At 57.9% G+C, this 17,475-nt stretch overlaps 1 protein-coding gene across 4 annotated transcripts in view; it reads left to right on the forward strand.

The window, feature by feature from the left end:
• The window catches only part of ST3GAL4 (ST3 beta-galactoside alpha-2,3-sialyltransferase 4), a 40,558-nt gene that overhangs the window by 5,113 nt on the left and 17,970 nt on the right, over positions 1 to 17,475 (forward strand). Inside the window, exon 1 of one of the 4 annotated variants that reach the window (XM_067751534.1) lies at positions 2,278 to 2,441. The exons of 2 other annotated variants lie outside the window; for them this stretch is intronic. The gene's annotated coding sequence lies outside the window, so the exon portion shown is untranslated. Of the gene's footprint in view, positions 1 to 2,277; positions 2,442 to 17,475 lie in introns of those variants that run through there. One more of the 4 variants, XM_067751536.1, reaches the window with a different exon arrangement.

Raw genomic sequence — 17,475 nt, forward strand, 5'->3', positions numbered from 1 at the left:
AGTTTCTGCTTTATAACAGTGAATCAGTTACACATATACATATGTCCCCATACCTCTTCCCTCTTGTATCTCCCTCCCTCCCACCCTCCCTATCCCACCCCTCTAGGTGGTCACAAAGCACCGAGCTGATCTCCCTGTGCTATGTGGCTGCTTCCCACTAGCTATCTATTTTACGTTTGGTAGTGTATATATGTCCATGCCACTCTCTCACTTTGTCACAGCTTACCCTTCCCCCTCCCCGTATCCTCAAGTCCCTTCTCTAGTAGGTCTTCATCTTTATTCCCGTCTTGCCCCTAGGTTCTTCATGACCACTTTTTTTTTTTTTTTTAGATTCCATATATATGTGTTAGCATACGGTATTTGTTTTTCTCTTTCTGACTTACTCCACTCTGTATGACAGACTCTAGGTCCATCCACCTCACTACAAATAACTCAGTTTTGTTCCTTTTTTTTTTTTTTTTTTTTTTTTTTTTGCGGTACGCAGGCCTCTCACTGTTGTGGCCTCTCCCATTGCAGAGCACAGGCTCCGGACGCGCAGGCTCAGCGGCCATGGCTCACGGGCCCAGCCGCTCCGCGGCACGTGGGATCTTCCCGGACAGGGGCACAAGCCCGTGTCCCCTGCATCGGCAGGCGGACTCTCAACCACTGTACCACCAGGGAAGCCCAGTTCTGTTTCTTTTTATGGCTGAGTAATATTCCATTGTATATATGTGCCACATCTTCTCTATCCATTCATCTGCTGATGGACACTTCGGTTGCTTCCATGTCCTGGCTATTGTAAATAGAGCTACAATGAACGTTGTGGTACATGACTCTTTTTGAATTATGGTTTTCTCAGGGTATATGCCCAGTAGTGGGATTGCTGGGTCGTATGGTAGTTCTATTTTTAGTTTTCTAAGGAACATCCATACTATTCTCCATAGTGGCTGTATCCATTTACATTCCCACCAACAGTGCAAGAGGGTTCCCTTTTCTCCACACCCTCTCCAGCATTTATTGTTTGTAGATTTTTTGATGATGGCCATTCTGATTGGTGTGAGATGATATCTCATTGTAGTTTTCATTTACATTTCTCTAATGATTAATGATGTTGAGCATTCTTTCATGTGTTTGTTGGCAGTCTGTATATCTTTGGAGAAATGTCTATTTAGGTCTTCTGCCCATTTTTGGATTGGGTTGTTTGTTTTTTTGTTATTGAGCTGCATGAGCTGCTTGTAAATTTTGGAGATTAATCCTTTGTCAGTTGCTTCATTTGCAAATATTTTCTCCCATTCTGAGGGTTGTCTTTTCATCTTGTTTATGGTTTCCTTTGCTGTGCAAAAGCTTTTATGTCCTAATTTATTTTTGAGTGGGAGTCCATTGTGAGCCTTCTTTCTAGTAAGCTTCCGGGGGGGGGGGGGCGGGGCGTGTCTTACGTTTTTCCTTGGAGCCCTGGAGCCCCCAGCATCAGGCTGTTCACACTAAGCGCTCAGTAAATGCTGTGCACCTATGAAGGAGTGTCTGGGGGGATGGGGATTGTCCTGCGGGTGACTTTTGGACTATTCTTCGGCCTGAGTAGTTCCCAGGTTTGATTGGGGTGGGTGGCCCCAGGAACCAGGGTAAGGGCCTGATGGGGTTTCCCCTGGAGACAGGATGTTTGGCGCCTTCAGTAAGGAACAGCAACTGAGAAGCTTTCTCAGGGCCAAAGAGAGGGTGTGCAAAGAGGCTGCAGAGGGAGCAGTTTGGGGGTGGCAGGTCGAGACTAGGGCAGAGGGAGGGTCCAGGTCTCCGTCCAGGGCACCTGGCCACCGTGCATGGGGAGTGCAGGTGGCCCTCCCTCTTCTGTGCCTCACTTTCCCGAGCGAGGGAAGGACACGGTTCATCGCGTGGGAGAGCGGAGAACCCTTTGTTGGGTCTCATTGTTTCCAGGAGGGTGTGCAGAGGCTGCGTTGGGCATATCCATCCTGGTGCCACTCACAGGCTGCGCCCGCCAGAACTCAACCCTCACCCCACCAGCCTCCTCTCCCGCCCCTCCGCGCCTGCCCGGTCGGTCGACCCCTCCGCGCCCCTCGCTCCTGGCCCCGCCGCCTGCCCTCTCCGCTGGCCTCCGCGGCTCCCGGACCATCGCGAGCCCCCGGCATCGGCCCCGCCCGCAAGCAGGATCTCCCGAGTCGAGTCCTTCCTCCTCCCCCACCCCGCCCTTCCTCCTCCTGCCCGCCCGCTCCCCAGTCGGCTCCCCGGCCGTGTGCGCAAGCGTGTCCGGCCCCTTCCCCGCCCCCCGCCTGTGCCCGGCCCCCACCTCCCAGCAGGCGGACTTACCCGCTCACAGGCCGGCCCCGAGCCCGGGACAGGGACCGGGCCGAGCGGAGCCGCCGCGCCAGTGCCGCGCCTCCAGCCCGTGCGCCTAGCGGATCGGAGCTGCGCGCGGAACTGTCCTGCCTCGCCCCGCGCCACCCGCGAGGGTGAGTACGCGGCGGCCGGTCCCCGTGGGGCCCGCGAGGGAGGGTGGGGAGCGCCTCCGGGTCCCGGCTGCCCGGTTGCCCGGTTCCCCGCCCGGCGCCGCGGCCGGGGAGGTGGTCGGGCCGGGCACGTGGGCGCCGCGCGGGGCCGGGGCCGGGTGGGGAGGCCACAGCCCTGGGATCCCTTGCCCTGGACCAGTTTTTCGCGGGAAGCCGATTCTTTCTGCTCCTTGGGAGTGAGCAAACGGGACGGTCCTCTTCTCTGGAAAGTTTCTAGCCCCCACCCCTGCGCATCCTCTGAGCCGACTTCTGGCCACAACTGCCCCACCGAGTCCAGGAGATCCTGGGCTGGCTTGCCTGCAAGTGGCAGGCTCTGCTGGGTCTGGCTGTGTGCAGGAGACCCAAGGTCACCAAGCAGAGCCCAAAGGTGGGGCTGCTAGCTGCAGGCTGGCTGTGCCCAATACACCAGTCCACGTTGCGGGGCTCTTTGGGCCTAGGCCACTGGGCCACAGAGCTGCCTGGTTGGTGGGCAGTGGGATGGGATGGGGTTGGGGTGAAGGTGGAGTCCAGCTGGGGGCAGAATCGCTGGGCTCAGCCATCTGTGCTGGGTGCCCCCCTGGGGCCCCTGCTGGCTGGGACCTCCCAGGCAGCCCAGAGCTGCCAACATGTCTGCCAGCACTGCCCCCTCCATTCTCAGTCCTGGGGGAGGCTCCTTCTGGGCCCAGGAGGCCTGACCTACTGCTGCCACTTCCTCCGTCTGTCCCGCAGACTGGGTCCCGAGTGCTGGGGTTGGGGGCTTCTGCCAGAGGACTGGGGCTACAGGCACCGTCCGGGTGCTCAGCTGTGCCCATGTGACCTCATGCCCACCCACAGGCTGGCACCCCCATGCGCTTCTCACAGAAGCCTGTGCTTTCCACCGCTGCGGGGAGGCACAGTGTGGAAGCCAAGTTCAGGCAGACTTATTCTTTGCGGAACCTTGGGAACGGGCCTGGTACAGCTAGGGTGTCACCAGAGGCACAAACCAATACCGCGGTCTCCTGAGCCTTGCTGTGCCACGGGGGGCGGGGGGGGGGGGATCATAAAGGCGTTGGGCACTGTGGAAGGTGCCTGCACAGAGGCGGAGGTATGCGAGTGTTTGCTATTAGCAGCGGTTCTCCCGCACTCTCCAAAGTTCTCCACACTCACCAAAGCTGCCCCATAATTCTAGAGGGGGTGCCTGGGAGGCGCCAGCTGTTTGGGGCCTAGAAATGAACTTCTGGGGCTTTTTCTCTTTGCCGGGAGCTCATCTGTGAATAACCCCTGCCCGAGCCGAGGTGGCCCAGGTCCCTCTAGCCTGTTCCTGGCTCTGCTTGTGTCTCCCCTGCACGTGCTCTTCGTGCCTCCATCCCTCAGCATCCATGTGTTGGGCGGGAGATCTCAGTCTGTCCCCTGAGCCCTGGGTCTCCCTCCCAGCAGCTGAGGGGGAGCCAGGAGTCGGGGGCTTTCCCCCAGAGTCCGGGTGGTCAGGGGTTAGGAGGGGAGGGTAGACGGGAGGTGGAGTTAGGAAAGTAGCGCGGGAGCCTCTTGCTTCGACTGTGGGTGGAGAGGCATCTGTGGCTTGGGAGTGGGCTGTGCTCAGAGCCACAGGCCCCTGGCCCGTGCGTAGTGGAGGCCCAGGCCAAGGAAGCCCTCGGCGTCTTCTGGGCCGCCTTCCCTTCCCTCCCTCACCCCTTCCCTACCCAGAGCAGTGACTCAGTCCCCACTCCTCAGAAACAGACTAGCTCAGCCTCTCCACCCTGCCAGCCCTCTTAGATCTCTGGGATCCAGTTTTCTGGAGAGAACCGAGAATCTGCTCCTTTCAGAATTATATAACAAATCCTGGAAAGAGGCCCCCCTACCCTTCACCAACTGGAGCAGAGAGGCCAGTCCCCCCTTCCTGTGCCCCAGCTTAACCTGTGGCCGTCTGTGGTTTACCCCTACTAGCCTGGTATCTGCCCTGCACTGGGTGCCCGCCCAGACCCTACCTGGGTATGTTCTCTGGGCGAATTCTTCCTCTCAGAGCAGCTCAAAGGTTTGCCCCCGCCGTCGTGGAGAAGGGATCCCTCCATCTCAGAATGACACAAAGGGATCCCAGCCCATGGTGGGGTGGGACCCTCCAGCCTCCTGAAAGGGACCCTTCAGATCAATGTCCCAGAGGGTCCCAGAGTCTGAGAGCCAGACCTGCAGACTGTGCCCAAGGCATCCACCACAAGCCAGCTGAGTCCCCAGGCCCTGGGAATTGGACCCTCGGTGCCAGGGAGCAGGGCAGTCAGGTGGGGGGACACCCAGAAAACATGCAGGGCCTGCCTCCCCCTCCTGACTCCTCAGTTGCCCTGGGGTTACACACTTCCCTGCAGAAACGAGCTGGCTTCTCATGCCTCTCGACCTCGGGTCCTCCTTCCTTCTCGACTCTTGGCCTTGACCTGAAACCTTTGGTTTCCTTGAGGAAATGACTAGGGCAGGCAGGTTTGGGTGCCTCTAGTCATTAATTCCCCTCTCTCGTTTGTCACCCCTTCCCAGAGGTGCTCAGCGCTTCTGCACGAGTGTTCTGAGTGCCCCTGGAGGGGCTGCGGCCACCCCTGGCCTCACGTTCACTCCTGACCTGTATCACATTCCTAGTGTGTGTGTGTGTGTGTGTGTGTGAATGTGAGTGTGAGTGACACTCTTTATTCTACGGATAGAGGAAGTGGTCAAATGTAGCTGCAAGTGGGAGCAGCTGTGTGTGATGCGTGGGCCCCAGCCAGGTGCCACGGGCCTCCGACTCGTGCCCCTGAGGCTGGCACGGGGTGAACTCTGCCAGGGGCTGCACTGGGTTGATCGCTCTTCAGCGTGAGGAAGGCCATCCCAAGCTGCAGGTTTTACTTTAATCTTGGCCCCTTGCCTGGGACCGGGAGACCTCCAGCCGGATGACTGCCTTATCTCTGCCACCCCACACCCCGCCAAGCCATCCTGCAGAGAGATGATGTGAACGCTCTAGAATCTGAAGCCCTGGCCTCTGCCCTGAGCCCAGCAGGGAGGAGGGTGCTGCTGGGGCCGGGGGGTGGCCGGGGGGGTGGCCCCCTGGGCCGCGGGGGTGAGGAAGGCCTGGCCGTAGGATGGCCCCTTCTTCCTGTCTGCAGCTTCACTTCAAAGCCCCAGTGTGTCAGGGGCCCCAGGATCTTGCTTTCCTGGGCAGGGTGGGGACCATGGTTGCTAGAAAGAGGGCACGGAGCAGTGTGCAGAGTGCCGGGCTCGCGCACTGTTGTTCTGCGTGGGTCCAAACCCTCCTCCGGGGTGCACGTTCCAGGGCCTGCGGTGATGCTCCTGTGTCCATGGTCTGCCCTGTGTCCTCTGCCCGTGCAGCCTCTGCAAATACCTGTCCTTATAATAGTAAAAAGGGACTTAGTAAATAACAAAACTAGTTATGATTTATCTATCGAGCACTTATTAAAAGCCTGACCCAATAAACCTAAAAAAAAAAAAAGTGCTGTCCGCTTATTTACATCACTTCACGTAAGCACGACCCTTTCATTAAGCCCATTTGTAACTGAAGCCATGGAGGCTCTGGAAGATTAACCCATTCGGCCAAGGTCACACGACTCCTAAGCAGCTGAGCTGGGACTCCTCGCTAGGCCTGTTTCCAAAACCTGCACTTTTCAGCCCAGTTCGCTTCTGCCCTGCAACTCTGCGAGCTCATCTTCCCCTGCCCTGTGACCCATGAAGAGGGCGAGGCTCAGAGGTGTGACAGGGTTTGCTCAAGGCCACCGGGTGTGGGTGACGAGAACACAGCCCTCCCAATTCGCAGCCCAGGGCTCTGTGCAGCCCCGAAGCCCACGTCTGGCCCTGCCGGTCCTGCCTCCCCATCCCCTGCCTCTCTCAGCTGGGCAGGGCTGGGCTCTCCTTCCTCCCTCCCCTCTGCGGCCCCTCCCAGCCCCTGCCGGCCCCCACCTCTCCCCCTTTCCCTCCGGTAATTGCTTCCATCTGGCCTGCCCATCGGCTCCTATTCCTTGGAAATGCGGCTCCCCCGCTGCCGCCCACAAGGCTGCAAGGCCTCATCCGGCAACCACGGGGACACGTGGGGAAGGGGAGGGGTCCTCCGGGGGTCTGAGCGCGGGGACCCGGCCGAGGTGGCTGCTCCTGGCATCTGGCATCCCCAGATTCCTGCCAGGCCACAGTACCTTTTGCTCTGGGGCTCTCCTGGACCCTGGCCTGGCCTGGCTCGAGGCCAGAGAGGCTCCTCAAAGACCTGCTTCCCCTCTGCTCCTCAGAGGTCACTCAGGTCAGGAGGAGGGAGGCCTGGTTGGAAGGGATGGCAGGACAGAAGTGGGGGCCAGCAGGGGCCCACCCTGGCAACCCACTGCTTGAAGGTCACGGGAGGGGAGCAAAGCAGGGGACGGGCGGTGCCAGAGACCCAGGGACCTGGGAACTCTGGGCAGGTGAGAAGGGAGACGGCTCATTTCCTTTGGTTCCGAGCAATTGACTCAGAACCAGCAAAACTCGAGATGAAGCTTCATATTTTGTCGTGATCAAAAGTAAAACTTGCACGTTTAACGGTGTGTTCAGTGCTCTGTGGACTCCCTCGCCTAGGCTGGGTGGGGAGGGACCCAGGGTCTTCAGTGTGGCCACCTGGAGCTCTCAGGAGCAGGCCTCTGCCTGTGTAGGGGGCAAGTGCCCTGCGGCTGGAGATGTTCAAGCTTGGACCCGTGACCTTGGCAGGGACGGTCCAGAGGAGATGCAGGCATTGGAGGGGCATGTGTGTGGTGTGAAATGGGCTTGAAAACTCTCAAGGCGTTTTCCTCCCTGACTCTTTAGGGTTTTCACGTAAGCTCCAGGAGCCTGTCATCTCATTGCCGTGTCCTTCATGCCTGGAATGATGTCTAACAAATAATAAGTGCTACAGTGTCTTCACTGTGTCCCTGCTTTGCTTCCCCCTTTTCTTGGGGCGAAGGGCAAAGAGTTTCCCTTTTGACAGCTGAGCTGTTTGGAGCCTGGCCTGGCAGCCTTTTCAGACACAGGAGAGGCAGGCAGGAGCCCTGGGGGTGGGGTGGGCAGGAGTCCGCCCACCGGGAGGGCATCCTCCCACTCCCCCATGCCAGGGGCAGCTGGTCACATTCCTGCCCCCATCCCCTCCTCAGCCATGCCTTTGGGTCCTTGCACAGACTGGCCCTAACCTCCCCTCCTGCCCAATGTCAGCTCTCCCCTTATCCGGGTCCACGAAAAGCTCCCCAGGGGTGGAACCCTCTGGGGTGTCAGCTGAGGAGTGAGGGCTCAAAAGGCGGGTTCGCCCCCATTCTTGCTTCACCCCAAACGACCCCACTCTTATTCCTTCTACATATTGGGTTTCCACATAAAATCTCATTTGAAAGTGGGAGAGAGGGTGTCTCGGCTTAAAACCCTTTTTATTTGAAAACCTCCGTTGGGCGCCGGTCAGACTGTTCTACTTCCCCAGCCGCGTGTTCTCAGCTCCCCACCTCTGCTCCCACTGTCCCCTGACGGTGGCTTGGGCGCCGCTGGCAGTCCCCTTCCTAGATTGCATCCGACTCGAGCCTGTTCTGAGGCTCCCCTGACGGCCGGGCACCCTTGTCACTTACCCCACCCTCCCACAGGTCCCAGCCTGTGACATCAGGGGACCCTACCACCCGTGAACTCAGACGGGTGGGGGAGGGCAGGGCTGCACAGCCTTGGGCCTGACACAGAGCCTCGGTTTCTCACTTCTGAACCAGAGTGCGTTTCAGATCGTGTCCCAGCACCTGGGGCCTGGCTCTGTAAGTGCTGGCTGGTGGGTTTTCTGTGATTCAGGGTGCGGCCCAAAGACTGCAGAGTGCCTTCCTTCGGGGCCAGGAAGCCAGGCAGGTGGCCTTTGTCTTCTCTGTCCGCCCCCAGCTGTGTGACCTCCGGCAGGTCTGGGACTTTGGTTCTCCATCAGCCCATCCGATAACTGGGCTAATAGCGTCTGCTGCAGCGCAGCTCATGGGATGGATCTCGGAGCACAGATGCTAGACACTGGCGAGCTCGGGAGGCCTCAGAGGTCCTGGCTGATGTTAGACTGTCGGGTAGGACCCGTGACCGTCTGACTCCCCATCGTGTCCCCAGCACCCGGCACCGCACTGGCACGTGGTAGCCTCTCGGTAACTCTTTTTGCAAAGGTGGGAGCTGAGACTCAGAAAAGTAACTTACTGTTCAAGGTCTCAGAGCGACTCTTCCCCCAGACAGGGGCTGCCTCTCCTGTGCTCCATCCCACCCGTCTCTCCTTTCTCCAAGGTCCTGGTTTGCCCTCTGGTTCCAATGATCCAGGATCATTGAGGCTGAAACCCCTGGGGCGTGGCCGACGGTGGGACTGGGTGGGCTGGGACCAGTGCTCTGGAAACGCCCCCGCCCTGTGCTGCTTCCCCTGGACCCGCCTGTCCGGCTGAGAGGGTGTGCAAGCATCCTTGCAGGAGGTGTGGGCCCTTCTCTCCACACGCCCCCTTCTCCTCTTGTCCCCTCTTTGGTCCTTTTCCTCTTTCTCCTCTTTTTCCGACCCGCCTGCCTTCCTTCCCTTCTCCTTCAGATTTCTCTCAGCTCCTCCCCCAGCCATCCCTCTTCCTTTGTGTCTGCCTCCTCTTCTTTCCCTTGTGCCTCTGCCCCCGCCTCACCCAGGCCCCGGCATCCTTGCTGTCCTGCCTGATGTGGCAGCTGGACTTCGGGTGGGTGCCCTGCAGCCGTGGAGGTTCAGGAGCACCTCCTCTTGTTGGCGGCCCCAGCATCTTCGAGCGGGACGCTCGTGCAGCAGTCGGGGTGGGTGAAGGGACAGGGCCTGCCCTGGGTGCGGATGCTCTGATCTTAAGCTCAGCTTCCTGGGCCCTCACCTCCCTTCTTGGACATCTTCCTGGGCCGGAAGGCAGGATCTCATCCCGGAGCCAGAGGGCCTCCACAGAAGAGCTGGCTGGTGGAGCTTCTCTGGCTTCTGACCTCTGCCCTCCACCCTCCTCTCTCCAGAGGTACCTGCTGGGATGGAGGAGGCTGATCAGAGCAGGGAGGAGATTTCTGCTCAGATGCCTCCAGGTGAGCGCACACAGCGCGCGTGTGTGTGTGTGTGTGTGTGTGCGTGCGTGTGTGTGTGTGTGTGTGTGTGTGCGTGTGCGCGCGGGAGAGTACGTACACGGGTTGTGTGGCAGAGAGAACATGGGCCTGCATCCGCATGTGGACGAGAATGGGGTCCACTGGTGTGGGTCTGGGCCCCCCTCCAGGCCTTCATTGTGCAGCCCTGCTCCTAGCCCAGAGCTCTCCTCTCTGGGCTTTGGGGCCCTGGCTCTGCACTGAGGCTTTCCTCTGTCTTGGGGGCCAGCTGCTCCCCTGTTGTGGTCCCACGTGGTGGTGGCTGGTCCGGGGCCACCCACTCAGCTGCCTGGGGGCCCTGGGGCCAGTGTGCTTTGCCCCCCACCTCCCCCAATGGAGGCGTGGGGGGGCTTCCTGCCCGGTGCCTCACCCCTGCCAAGGCGGAGGGAATGGGGAACAGCTGCGCCGGCCGATCCCGGCTCCGTATGGATTTGGTTTGACAACAAAGCTCCCTCTGTGTGTTCTCAGGCCCCTTACATAACCGGGGCGGGGGAGGCAGGCAGGAGGAGCTGGAGATGGGGACAAGGTGACAGCAGGATGGGGCGGCTGGAAAGGGGGCAGGGGCCGGGAGGGGCGCGGAGGGGAGGGAGAGAGACGACCGTCGAGAAGGAGGGAGGGTGGGCAGCGGCAGGAGGAAGAGCCTTGGCTTGACCCCGCGGTCCTACTTCCCGCCTCCCAGGGCGGAGGAAGCTCCGTTTCCAGGTCCTCTGGCCTTGTCCTGTGGGTGCCTTGTCTTCCTTTCTGGAGCCCCGCCTGTCAGCGCTGGACCTGCAGAGGAGGGGCTGCTGGGCCTGAGAGTCCAGGAGTGAGGCCAGAGGAGAGTCCAGGAGTGAGGCCAGAGGAGGTTTGGGGCTGGGCCTCAGAGGCGTCCTTACCCCACCCTGTAACCGAGCACATTCCCTAAAGATGGGAATCGGTCTCCCTGGTGCCTTGGGCTTCTCGTCCCTCCTCCTATAGCCCCGGACCTGGGCCGGAAGCCCCTCGTCCCTCCTCCTATAGCCCCGGACCTGGGCCGGAAGCCCCTCCAGCTGTTCTTTTGATGGTGCTGCTGAGGGACGCTGACCCTGTTGGGTGGCCCCAGGCCTCCCAGCTCCTCACGCAGCCCCCCACCTGGGGCCTCCCCAGCTCCAGACCCTCGGCCACTTCAGAGACCCTGTGGCCCTGTCCCCTGCACACCACCCCCCTCAATAATCAGACACTCTCTTCTCACTGTCACTGTCCCCGCAGCTGTCCAAATAGAGTGAGAAGAAAATGTTCTCTTTCCGGAACAGCTGGACTGACAGGCCGGGAAGGCCAGGTGAACTGGCCAGGCTTGGGTGTGTTCCTGGGGGCAGGAGGGGCCCTGTCCCAGGACCCTGACCCTGACAGCTTCTAGGCAGGAGGAAGGGCTCGTGGAAGAGGCCAAGAGGATGGATGGGGATGCCTGTCTGGCCTCCCACCTTCAGACGGGGCCAGGGCCCCGCGGTGGCGCAGTCTCCTGGGCCTTCTCAGGGTCTCCTCTGTGCCTCGGTTTCTCTGAGCCGGCTTCTGGCACCAGGCTTCCTCAGAAAGAGGAAGTGGTCTGGCCCTGAGGGTGGTGCTCATGCACGGGCCGCAGCTCCTGCCCTTCCAGCCTGAGAACCATGACGGCTCCCAGAAGGGCAGAGGGGAGGAGCTGCTGGCAAAGCCCGGGGTTTTCCTGGGCGTGAGTGGCAGAGAGCCCAGGGTTCTGGCTCGTGGCTTGACCCCCGGCACCGCCCTCCATGAGATCTAGGGTGCCCGCCCAGGGGCACCCTCTATGACCCTGGGCCAGCAGCTCTGGGGAGAGGCGGCGTGGGCACGGCCCAAACCTGCCGAGCAAGCCCGAGACTGGAATCCTCAGTCCCCAGGCCCAGACTGCCCCAGTCCTGCCCCCCTCCGCCTCCCCCAGGACTGGGAGCCAGGATGAGTCTGGAATTGCTAATGCCTCAGGGCCTGAGCCCCAAAGGGCTTGAATGGGGTGGGAGGTGGGCAGGGGAAGGCCTAGGGGTTTCCTGGACTTGGTAGCAGGAAGATGAAGATCAGGTGCAGGTGCAGAGAGGCTGGGACAGGCCAGGAGGATGGTGAGTGAACGCTCACTGGGGGGGTGCCCTGCCCCGGGGCAGCGGCCTCTGCCCCGTGCCTGACATTGCCTCCCCTGGCCCCGGGAACACGCTTACAAGGCCGAGTGTCCCCCCCTCTTTGCTTTCCTGCAGCCCCCTGCTCGACAACCCATCTTCCCGGGTACCTCTGAACACAGCTGGGGTGAGGCTCCCTTCCCGGGAGCTGGGCTTGGCCGCCCCAAGCCAGGAGCCCAGAGCTCCCCTTTTTTCAACTTTTGGAGATGACAAGATCCCCAGAGGACTGGCTCAGCCACTCCTGGCCCCTCTCAAATCTCAAGGTCCCTGGCTGACAACCCAAGGGACCTGCAACCTGACAAACAAACTTCGCTGGAGCCGGAGCTGAAGTTGAAGGAAGCCGGTGGGCAGTGCCCTTCTCGAAAGATGGGGGAAGACAGCGCCCTGGCAGAGGAGGCCCAGCAGGCCCCAGAAGCTGTCCGTTGTGGCGGGAAGTGGGGCCAGCAGGGAGGAGGAAGAAGGAGGAGAGGGGGGGCGGGGGGGGGAGAGGGGGAGAGGTGTGTGTGTGTGTGTGTGTGTGTGTGAGTGTGTGTGTGAGTGTGTAGGGGTCATGTTTATTCTGGGCTGTGCTCCTGTGCTTGAACAGGGATTCGTGTGTTTGTGCTCAGAGGTGTGTTTGTAGGTTTTCAACACGGAGGGTCTCAGTGGACCAGAGCGGAGCTGGGCTGGGAAGGGGCTCAGAGTGTCCTCTGGGTGCCTCCCGGCTCTGTGCGTGCTCAGATCTGCCTCCCTGTTTCCCTACAGGGGCTGCGTGAGCCCCTGGCAGGGGAGGCTCTGGGTCATCCCTGATGACCTGGCAGCCCTCGTGCCAGCAGTCCCACCTGCTCTGCCCTGGCCCTGCCCCAGAGGGACCACTGGTCAGACTGGAAGGTCTGCACCTTCCCCAGCAACACCTAGAATGCTAGCCGCCCCTCCCCTTCCTCATTGGTAACCTTTACCTCCAGGAGAGTTGTATAAACAGCTGATTTGTGGAAACATCTTACTGATGTGAAACGATCTCAAAAGGGTCTCTCTTATCGGCTTCGCTGTTCCCAGGGGACAGGCTGATGGAGGAAACGGAGGTCTTGTTTTCATTCTCCGCAGTTTCATTTCTCCTCCAGAAACCCCACCCCAGAGGCCGTGCTGCCCCGCCGCACTCCACCATGCACGATCCTCCCCTTTTGCCCTAATCCCACCCTCAGCAGCTCTGACCCTGGTGGGCTCCTGACAGAAATTCAGGCGTGCACTGAACTTGGCCCTGTAGCGTCCCTGCTGGGGGACTGTGGGAGTACCAGCTCTGGAGAGGGGACACCGCTCTGCAAATGAGGCACTGCTCAGAGTGGAGTGGGTGCTGCCCCTGGAGCTGCCGGGGGAGGGGGACAGCTTGGCTCTGGCTGGAGGTCTGTGGCCACGCCCCGTGGGACTGGGCACTTTCTCTAGGAGGGGTTGTACCCAGAAAGGGAGAGCGGCTTGGCCACTGAGGACTCCAACGCCCCCTGAGCCTGGCCTGTACGTGGGATCCACGTTCAGTGCAGGCAGAGTCTGGGTGGCAGTCCCCCGTCTGCCTGGGCAGCTGCGTGTGTGCCATGAGTGCAGTGGACCCAGCGGCTGGGAGGAGAGGTGAGTGCAGTCGTGGTTGTGGTGTCTGGTGGGAGCTCTGGACTGCTCCCCGTGCTGGCCTGGGGCAGACCTGGAGTGGAGAGGCGCTGCCACGCACTGGGGGGAGGCCCAGACCAGGAGTCACCTTCAGCTTCCAGGGGCCCAGTGCTTGCTCTGGGCTCAGCCGGTGCTAAGGCTGTGGGCTTTCAATCCTGGGATATGTTTCGAGGCTCCCACACCTCCCAAAACTTGTTCTTGCTACTCCCATTTTACAGATGGGAAATCTGAGGCCCAAGAGATGCAGGAGCTTTTCTAGATCCACCCCAGACAGCTCCCCCCAATTCATGGGTGCCAGAGAGTGTAGGGCTTCTGAGCAGTTCAGACTGTTTGAATTCTTTATTTCTGGAGACCCCGGGACCCTTAATGTACCTCTGTGTGCCTGTTTGCTCATCTGTAAATGAGAATGAAAGAGGACTACCACACAGAGTGTTTTAAAAATTAAATAAGAGAAAAAAAAATTAAATGAGGTTTTGCACAAGAGCTGCTGAACAGCCCCAGGGATCTTTAAAAAATGAGTCCAGAGCGTCACTCTTCTGTTCATACCCTCCAGTGACTTCTCATGGAACCCTGAGTAACGTCCAGGCTGGCCTGTGACGTCCTGTACCACCTGGCCAGCGGGTCTCCCTGGCACCGCCACTGGCCCTTCCTCACTGTCTCCGGTCACTTTGGACTTGTTTCTGTTACTTACACCCCACAGGCCCCAGGGTCTTTGCTCTTCTCTCGGGCTGGAACCTCTGCTCCCACCCCCCCACCCACCTTTCCATGACCGCCTCTCGCTTAGGTCTGAGGTCAAGAGTCAGCCCCTCAGGGACCTGCCAACGCTCCATCCCAAGGTGCTGCCCCATCTCCCTCTGCTCCACTGCCCTGTTCTGATGGCCTCACCGTGTGTTCCTTCTTCTTCTTTTTTTAAATAAATTTACTTATTTTATTTATTTTTGGCTGCATTGGGTCTTCATTGCTGCGCGCGGTCTTTCTCTAGTTGCGGCGAGCAGGGGCTACTCTTCGTTGCAGTGCACAGACTTACTGCGGTGGCTTCTCTTGTTGCGGAGCACGGACTCTAGGCGTGCGGGCTTCAGTAGTTGTGGCACGTGGGCTCAGTAGTTGTGGCTCGTGGGCTCTAGAGCACAGGCTCAGTAGTTGTGGTGCACGGGCTTAGTTGCTCCGTGGCATGTGGGATCTTCCCGGACCAGGGCTCGAACCCGTGTCTCCTGCATTGGCAGGTGGATTCTTAACCACTGCGCCACCAGGGAAGCCCTCACCGTGTGGTTCGTGGCACCTTTTCTTATTTATCTATGTGGTTGTCAGGTGTCTCCCCCCACCCCTCCCCCCGCTCCCCAGGTGTGCACTCCAGGAGCACAGGCCTGTTACCTTGTTTCCTGCTGTAGTTCAGTGCCTGAGGCTGTGCCCTGGGTGCAGTAGGCCCGCAGTCCCTGTCAGCTCCTGTTTCTTCTGGACTGCCCAGCCTCACCGTGTCCCTGGAGGCCTCAGGACCCCAAACCTGCCCTGGGACAGGGCTGTTCTTGCAGACAAGCCCTTCTGAGGAGCAGGCAGGCGGGGCAGGGGTGTGTCCCCTTGGCTTTTCTTCCCCCACTCAGGATTCCTCTCAGGGTGACCTCACTTAGAACATCACTCAGCTGCCCAAGGTATATGAAGTGGGTGTCGATGGGCCAAAGGTGGCAGGACTCTTTCCCTAGAAACCACTTCTGCTGGTAAAACAGGGTGTTCCTGCGAATTCAGAGGAAATGACACATGAAAAGATAAATACGGATGGGATGACTGTACCAACTTCCCGAATGGCTACGCCCCGCCCCTGGTCTATGTACCCCCAGATCTTTTCCCTGGGCTCTTTATAACCTGGCAAGGATTCTGGAGAAGGGTTAAATTGCTCTGCTGTAAATGACGTTGCTGCTAGCCTGTACAGAGCCTTTACGGAAAGCAGAATGAATGACCTCTGCGATTGGACACAGCCCTGCACGAGGGTGATGGTTTGACAAGCCAAGAGAGGGCTGGATTTCAGCCCTCACTCCCTACCCAGGCCTGGCCACACACACCCAGTCTGCATAGCTGTGCCTGGTGGCCCTGCCCCTGCTGTTCCCTGTCTGCGGAGTGGAACATAAGGAGAGAGAAGAATGGCCTGTGTCCATTGGATCCATGAGGGGGAATGATGAAGCGCATTCTGGAGTCTGAGACCAGCTGCTTCTACTTCTCCCCGGTAACAACCTTAGAGCCCCTCTTACCTGGCATATCCACCCACCCTAGAAGGAAGTGCCCTGTTTTTATCTCCATTTGATGCAGCAGAAAACTTGAGATCCAGAGAGGATCCAACACTTGTGCAGCCAATAAGTGGTCGGTCTGGAATGCAGGTCCGGGTGTGTGAGACTCCAGAGTTTACATTCCTTTTTTTTTTTTTTCCTCTCCTCTTTTCCTTTTAGCAAAATTTTAGTTGAAAGTGTATCACACTCACCCATTAAAAAAAATTAAACCTAAAAAGGGTATATGGGGCTTCCCTGGTGGCACAGTGGTTAAGAATCTGCCCGCCAATGCGGGGAACACGGGTTCAAGCCCTGGTCTGGGAAGATCCCACATGCTGCAGAGCGGCTAGGCCCGCGAGCCACAACAACTGAGCCTGCACTCTAGAGCCCGCGAGCCACAACTACTGAGCCCGTGTGCCACAACGACTGAGCCTGCGTGTCTGGAGCCTGTGCTCCGCAATGGGAGAGGCCGCGACGGTGAGAGGCCCGTGCACCGCAATGAAGAGGGGCCCCCACTCACTGCAACTGGAGAAAGCCCTCGCACAGAAACGAAGACCCAACACAGACAAAAATAAATAAATAAATAAATAAATAAAACGGTATATGATATAAAGAAGGCCTTTCCCGCATTCTAGACCCCTGCCCCCTTAGTTTCTTGCGCATCCTTTGAATAATCTATTCCTTTAGCGACATATCCACATATATGCGTGTAAGTCTTTTGTTAAAAGGGCATTGGAGATACACAGAACACTGCTCTCCACCCGCCTTTTTAAAGTTTCATCATGTACTTGGGAGATAATCTGGTGTCAGCGTGCATGCATTTGCATCCTCTTTTTCACAGCTGTGTAGCGTTCCGTTCGTCGTTTGTGTGGTTATGCTTCTAAACGGGTCCTTGTGGATTTTCGGTAGAATTTCAAGTCATTTACATCTTTCACTGTCACAAATAGGGCTGTCTGTAAAGACTGTGATAGAAAAGTTCATGCAAATGTAGGAGCCTTTTCTGTAGAATAAACTTCTAGCAATGGAATTCCTAGGCTAAGGGGATTTTGACAGATATTGCCAGGTCACTTCCAAAAAGGTCACCCTGATCCACTTGTGATCTAACAGAGGGCCTGTTTCCCCACCTCCCCAAGCAGCGTGTGCTCTCAGGCCTCTGGAGCTTTGCTGTTACGATCAGTGAAGAATGGGTCTTTCCTCTGTGCCTTTATTATTATGTACTGTCAACTGCTCATTCATGTCCTTTGCCTATTCCTCTGTCTGATTTGTTGACTTGTTTCCTTATTGACTTGCATGAGCACATTCCAGGCTAAGGGAATTCATTGGTCTGATACATATTATGTTACAGAGATACTTTTCCTCGTTTGTCATTTGTTTTTTAACTGTTCATCCTCTCTCTCCCCCTTCTCCTGCCGCCCTCTGCTTCTTAAATCTTCATGTTGTTGAATTTATCTTTTATAGCTTCTGAATTTTTGTCTTAAAATCTGTACTCCCTCTTTTCAGGATAAAAATATTTCAAAATATAAAAGATAATAGAATCCCATGTGACAGCCAGATTTACAAATGCTCATGTTTTTGCATCTTCTGTCTGAATAGAACTAATCCCCGTCCTCACGATCCATCCCAGTTTACTCGATCTCTTCCTGGAATGTAATGGTCACCAAGAGTTGGGTGATTCCTCCATGTTTTGTTTTGTTTTAAATTCTTTTAGCTCACACGCGCTATATATAGTCTTGTGTGTTTTTTAAATCAATGAGACCATACTATAAGTATCTGTTTACGGTTTTTTGAAAACCTTAAACATCAGGTTTATCCTAATAGGTCCATAGCGAGTACTTTCTTCCGTTTAAATGGCTGTATTCAGTTGTGTGATGATACAGTTTGTTCAGCCATCCCTCCACTCTTGGACATTTAAGGTGT

Source organism: Pseudorca crassidens, chromosome 9 (assembly GCF_039906515.1).
Source record: "Pseudorca crassidens isolate mPseCra1 chromosome 9, mPseCra1.hap1, whole genome shotgun sequence".
NCBI lineage: Eukaryota > Metazoa > Chordata > Mammalia > Artiodactyla > Delphinidae > Pseudorca > Pseudorca crassidens.